Below are 6,722 nucleotides of genomic sequence, written 5' to 3'. Positions count from 1 at the left end.
TTTTTTTTTATCATTTTTTTCCTTTCTAAATGTTGTATACACATCGTGAAAATGTCATTCTAATATACAGTGAAAGTTGTATTGTAACATTTACCTTCTTTTTTTTTTTTGTTAATATTAATCTTTTGTTGCTTATGGTAATTGTCATATTTATTGAACCAAATAACCATATTATAACATATCCAATATAGTTACAAATGACATGATATTCAAGTTGGCATTGAGTTGTTAGGAGCTCTAAGTTCCAATATTATTATTATTAGTATTCTAAAGAATTTTGTTTGACATGAAGCTCAGAATTTAAGGTTTTTAAGAGGCCAAAAGCAAAATGTATAGATGAATAACGTCTTTCGGTTTTATTTTTATTTAAAAAAAAATAATAATAATAACGTCTTTCGTTTCATCAATCAATCAATAGTTTGTAAATTATAGTACGTCTATTATTAATAGATTATAGATTAGTTAATAATATTTGTGGGTGATTGTTTAAAGCCAAAATATATATACATTATACTATGTATAGAAGTCTATATATACGTACATGTAATTATTATCATATACATAGTTTATATATATATATATTTGTTAAAGGGGTTAATTTCCAGGATTGTAAGAAACTTTGAATAAATGTCTATAGTAGAAAATAACTAAATTTATGTGTATTGTATATAAGTAACTCGAAAAAATGTTTATTGTATGTAAGAATTTTGTTTCAACCAATTAAAATCTAACAAGTGGCACCTGTAGATGGTTGTCACGTATGTTTTCTTACATACAATAAACATTTTTTCAAGTTGCTTACATACAATACACACAACTTTAGTTATTTCCTACTATAGACATTTGGTCAAAGATAGTTACATTTCAGGAAACTAATCCCTTTGTCAAAGCCATTGCCTAAGATAACATAGGTCAGGGGTTCAATCTTCATGTCCAGCAAGGTTGAATGCCTTTTTTAATTTATTTTTGGTAGAACCTGAAAACAGACTCTCTACCTTTGATGAGGGTAAAACTGTCTAGATCACAACCTCCCACATATACCGTTGAAGATGGTATTAAGACCTATAACTCATTAGAACGGTATTAGAAGTTACTTTAAATTTTTTTTAGTGTATATATATATGTATGTGTGTAAAACTGAAAATAAGGCATATGCGATGTAACTTATTACACATGTTTCTTGGCAACATTATTATGTATACATGTGCCCTTCATTTGTTTTCTCTTAAAGAATGTACCATCAATTGATGCCAATGCTTGTGCTCAACTTTCGGATCATCGATATAATTTATATCCTCTATTTTATTCTCTTATATCCTCTATATTTATTCTCCTTATACCAATATAATACTCGTAACAATATATGTATCGATGATTATTATTACTTCGTAATATTATCGATGAGTATTATTAAGGTTTAAAGTCATCATTTTTTTAACTTAACTAATTTCTCCTTACCTATATTTTAAGTACTTAATTATTGTATACAATTCTGTCTATCTATGTCTTATTTCCTTTTTATCATTAATTTGCATCTTTTAATTTGGTGACACATTCTATAGGCACCCTTCGTTGAATGCATGGAGTAGTATATTTAGATAGGACTCACCAAATACATTAAGGAAAAGAATTCAATTACAATTTCATTAAATTTTATCAAATTTTATGAACCTAATGCGACCTACAAAGCAATATACTTTTTTGCCACAATTTAGTGTTTTAATGTTTACACCCAGCTATTCTTGTAGTTAAATTAATAATTATCTACAATCCTAAACTTTTGATCAATTTTTTTCTCCGACTTTAGTTGACTTATCTTTTGAAAGATCAATAATGATACATAATTAACTAATAAGCTTTAAAAATGTTCATGAAGATCATCAACAGTTTTAGTAAACTTTAACTCATTAAATTTAGTCCCAATTTAGGACTATGATCTTGGATGTGAAACTGTTTGAAATATTATTACTTGCATATATAATTAGAAACATAAAGTTGTTTTTCTAATATATTTGAAAGATGACTAATGACTTGCTGATATGCAAAACCCACTTTGCATGATTAAGATAATATTTGACTTAAATAGATGCTTCATCTACGTAAATATGTAGGCTTTGTTGGGGGTAAAGTAGACTAGAAGGCACTCATGTCAGAGACGTTGTCTCTTAATTACTCTTTAAGTATCACTCAACCCGCCATTTAGAGTAAATGAAGTATTAGTAAATTGCTTAACCCATGAGAAATTTTATTATTTCATTAAGCACGTACCAACTCTTATTTTAATTCTTTTTTTGATAAGAAAACACATACAACATATATGTTAGTTATTTGAGATTTTGAATAGACAATTAACATAATCACATTATCTTTTGATTTTATACATCGTTTCTACTATCGTAAAAGCTCACACAAATTATATATTACAAAAAAAAAAAAAAAATGGAAAACTAAAAAAAAAATAAAAATTAATTATTTACGTTGTTTGCTCCGGATACCATGAAATAGTTTTCACTTACTAAAGACAAAGTCTATGTGTTCAAAAAAAAAAAAAAAAAAAAAAAAAGTTGAAGAAAAGGACAAAGGGATCAAAAATAGAAGAGTTAAATGCAGCCCACTAGGTATGTTTATGCACTTTACTGATCCAAGAACAAGGCACATGATCCCCCATACCTTTGACCAAACTAAATTTTAAGAGAGGCCCAATCTCAATTCTCGGCCACAACTTTAACTCTAGTTCTCGATTCTCAAATTAGTTAATGCCTATAGTGATCTTTTGTACATGGTTTCAAAAAATACACATGGGTGTGGCAAGTCTCATTTGGCATCACAAAGCTTCCCCTCATTGGAATAAATAACATTTAATTTACATATATTTGTCTGTATTGGTTGGTTTGTCGGTTTTTTCCGAACCAAATGGGTTGTTTAGACCCAGATCAAAACACGTAGTAGTTCTATAAATGGACCATTAAGCAAGCCTCTGTGGACTGAAGACCGATCACCGCACTTTTTATTCAACTGTCTTGAGATTTTACTAATGTAAAACGATTATAGAATTATTGATCAACAGGCTTATTTTGTAGATGTTTTTCTTTTAGTAACTAAATATTTGTCTACACTCTTGATATGGTAAAAATTAAAAATAAAGGGAGTTGATATTGGTATATATCACATAGTTGGGTAAATTTAGCACAACTATGCGTTGAATATTTGTACAATGTGTTATAAAATTTAACAACGTATGAGGTTTGGGCCTCACAACCCACTTATTGTATGCCCATCTAACGTCTACTTGAAATCACAGTAAAGTTTGGGCCTCCAAGCTAGTATTCGCCTGCAAAAGTGCAGTCCAGTTGATATATACCCATTATACGGACCAAAAGTATTTGGATACATTTGACTTTTTGGTTTTGAGCCCATTTCCAGTCATGCACCCGGCACATGTTATCACACACATAAGTTATACTTGGTACTTACTACTTAGTAATTAAGATGTATAAGTCTATGAAATGGATTTACAATACAAATGTAGGTTTACTTTGTTGCTCTATGTACATATAACAATTACCTTTTAAAGAGGAAAAAAAAGGATTTTGAACACCTGTAAACCAACAAAGGCTTCATAAAAAACTCATATCTTGCTATCCATGTCCACTGCTTTCCCACATTTGTACAATGAGGACATATTATGTGGCTTTCGATGATTCGATCGTTAACCTAATGACACATTCGAGTACTAGCCATATGTTCCTAGTCATCTCTCGCAACCCATTAAACAAAACTGTGTAAATTTGATAGTGTTCACAATCTTACAACATGTAGATGCTGCATATTTAATTTGGATTTTGTTAATGAATCAATGTTTGAAACTCCAGTTTCAGAATAGGCACTAACAGCTTAACCTGTGAAAACTGATCTACCCTGTTACACCAATACGAACAACAACCCGGATTGAGCCTTATGCGGATAAATAAAAGAAAGAAGTCAATAAAAAATTATGTTAATAAATTAAAGGTCCAACTGATCGCCGCTAACGTATGGCTTTTTCCTTTAAATACTAAGTATTTTCGAAAATCACATTTAAAACAAGTTAGCTCGTACCCATGAGGTACAATAAAGAAATTGATAATGTGAATAAAATAAAATCAATCATGACTATAAGAAAACAACATGGTTGGATCAGTGGTAAACATCCTTGCCTCTGGAGACAGAGGTCATGGGTTCGATCCTCATCCCATGCAAAGGTTGGAGGGCCTTTTCTACCATTTAGGTAGAAACTGGAAGCAGCCTCTCTACTTAGGTAGAGGTAAGGTCTGCTTACATCTTAACCCTCCATACACAGTCGAGGTATTGGGGCTCAAAATCCATGGAAGGCGACACTGAGCAGTTACTTACTTACAACAAAGTTTCATAAGTCAGCAAAAATCATTAGAATGTATTTTTTTTAGCCCACTCCCAATTATCAGGTCATTGTCACCCAAATCTCTTTCTCTTCAAAAACACCCTCACCATCAATACCTTTTTGTCATTTCATAAAGAGCTTCATCGTCAAATAGATCAATAACTTAAATCTTTCGATTAGGCTGGACGGAGCGCATAGGCAGCGAGTAGGTACCGGACAGGTACCGATTTGAATACTGCCCCGTTCAACCGATACCGGTAGGGTGGGGAGGGTAGTGTCTTTTTCCCTGCCTATTGTCTTTTGTCTTTTCCTCCTTCTTCTTTTGTCTTTATTTCTTTATTTCTTTTTTATTTTATATATGATTAAATAAAATAGAAAAGGGTGGGGAGAAGTGAGGAGGGGTGACGAGGCATTCCTTGCAATAAAGAGCGGACAGATACCTATTGAAAATCGGGGAAGGGAGGGGTGGCGAGGCGCTCCCCCACCCTTAGAAACCGGTATCTCCAAAAAAAAATGGAGAGAAAAACTTACCAAGCCCACTATAAAAACTTGATATTCTTATTACTCATTCTCAATGTATGACATGACCATAGTTCCACCATAAAGTTTGTAAAACCATTAGAAACAAAAGCAGAGCCATGTGAAGGGTAAGGTACATGGAATAGAACCATAAGATAAGAGGAAAATACGATAATATCAACAATGATTGGTGGTAATACAAATTTCATATGTGATGTTCCTATACTCGGTCTACATCGAGATGGGACCCATTAAATTCTCAACAAAATTAAGGAAAACTGTCCATACATAACCTAGTGCACTAGTCCTCCTTTTGTAAGAGCAATCACAGTGGGCTCGTTCCCACTCGTTCTTGGTTCGTTTTCGAGTGGAGGACGAGTGCACACCACTAGGTGTCACTCGTCCTTGGTTAGTTTTCGAGTCATCCTTTCCCACAGAGACGAGCGCAAAGAGTTTTGTTTTTTTTTCTTTTTTTTTAGGTATTTAGTATATATGGTGTATATTGTATGTGTATATGTGTTATATATGTATATATCTGTGTGTAGTGATGGCTGAAAAAAATAGCCATGTTTTCCGGCAAGAGGAGGGGGAACGAAGAAGATGCAGATGGTGGTGGCTGAGTGGCTGTGAGCCTTTGATGCATTAACTTATTTATATTATTAATCTACACCCCCATGTTATATGTAAGTTTATAAACCACCCAATAGTTATTACTATTATTAATTTTAAATTTAAACCTTTATATTATAGTTATTATTATTATATTATTATTATTATTTTTTCTATATTATTATTATTATTAATTATCTCAAAATATATGTGGTGAAATAAATGGTGGGTCCTAGACTAGTTCTGGCATTATGGGTGTTTTGGGGGATTAGTCCTTGGGCTGATGTGGTATTGATGTGGTGCTGACAGGGACTAGTTCTTGGAGGATGAGTGTCTCCCACTGTGAATACTCTAAAGTTTAATGTTCATTCCTTGACACACACACACTAGAACGTTTTTGATTACTTCGAATTTTCATAATTTTTAATTTTATGCATAGTTTTACCATGTATTACTCTAGTGATCAATATAATCATCAAAATTTTCAAATTTTGGACTAGTATAATTCCCTTAACCGGATTTTGGAGGTTGTTTCTCGTATTCTTAATTCATTTTTCAGTGACGCTTTTATTTCATCTCCCTTTTTGTAGTAATCCGGTAAGAAGTACCATGCATATGCGAAATACGAAAGTTTAATGAGTATGTGATCAATAAAAAGAAAAAAAATATATAGTGTAACTTGGATTCATTTGAAGTCTCGAGTTCTTGTTTAGAATTCTCGTAGATGAAATACATTTCAAAATTTTTGTCTACATTTTAAGCCTTAAACTCTAACTTCAAAAAGATTTCAACCAAGTATCTGCTGGATTTGATAATGTATGTCAAATCACTCAAAAATGATATAGATTAAATAAGATAATATTTAATGTTTTTAATTTCCACTTTCTTGTTTATATTATGATTGAATATGAATGAAAGATTGTCTTAAAGGGATTAGTTTCTTGGAATGTAAGAAACTTTGAATGAATGTCTATAGTAGGAAATAACTCAAGTTGTGTGTATTGTATGTTAACAACTCAAAATAATGTTTATTGTATGTCGTTTCAACCAATTAATTAAAATCTGACAAGTGACACCTATATATAGTTGTCACGTATGTTTTCTTACATACAATAAACATTTTTTCGAGTTGCTTGCATACAATACATATAACTTTAATTTTTTCCTATTATAGACATTCGATCAAAGATAGTTA

The sequence above is a fragment of the Erigeron canadensis genome, chromosome 9 (genome assembly GCF_010389155.1).
Source record: "Erigeron canadensis isolate Cc75 chromosome 9, C_canadensis_v1, whole genome shotgun sequence".
NCBI classification, from domain to species: domain Eukaryota; kingdom Viridiplantae; phylum Streptophyta; class Magnoliopsida; order Asterales; family Asteraceae; genus Erigeron; species Erigeron canadensis.
Note: the sequence above shows the minus strand (reverse complement) of the source record.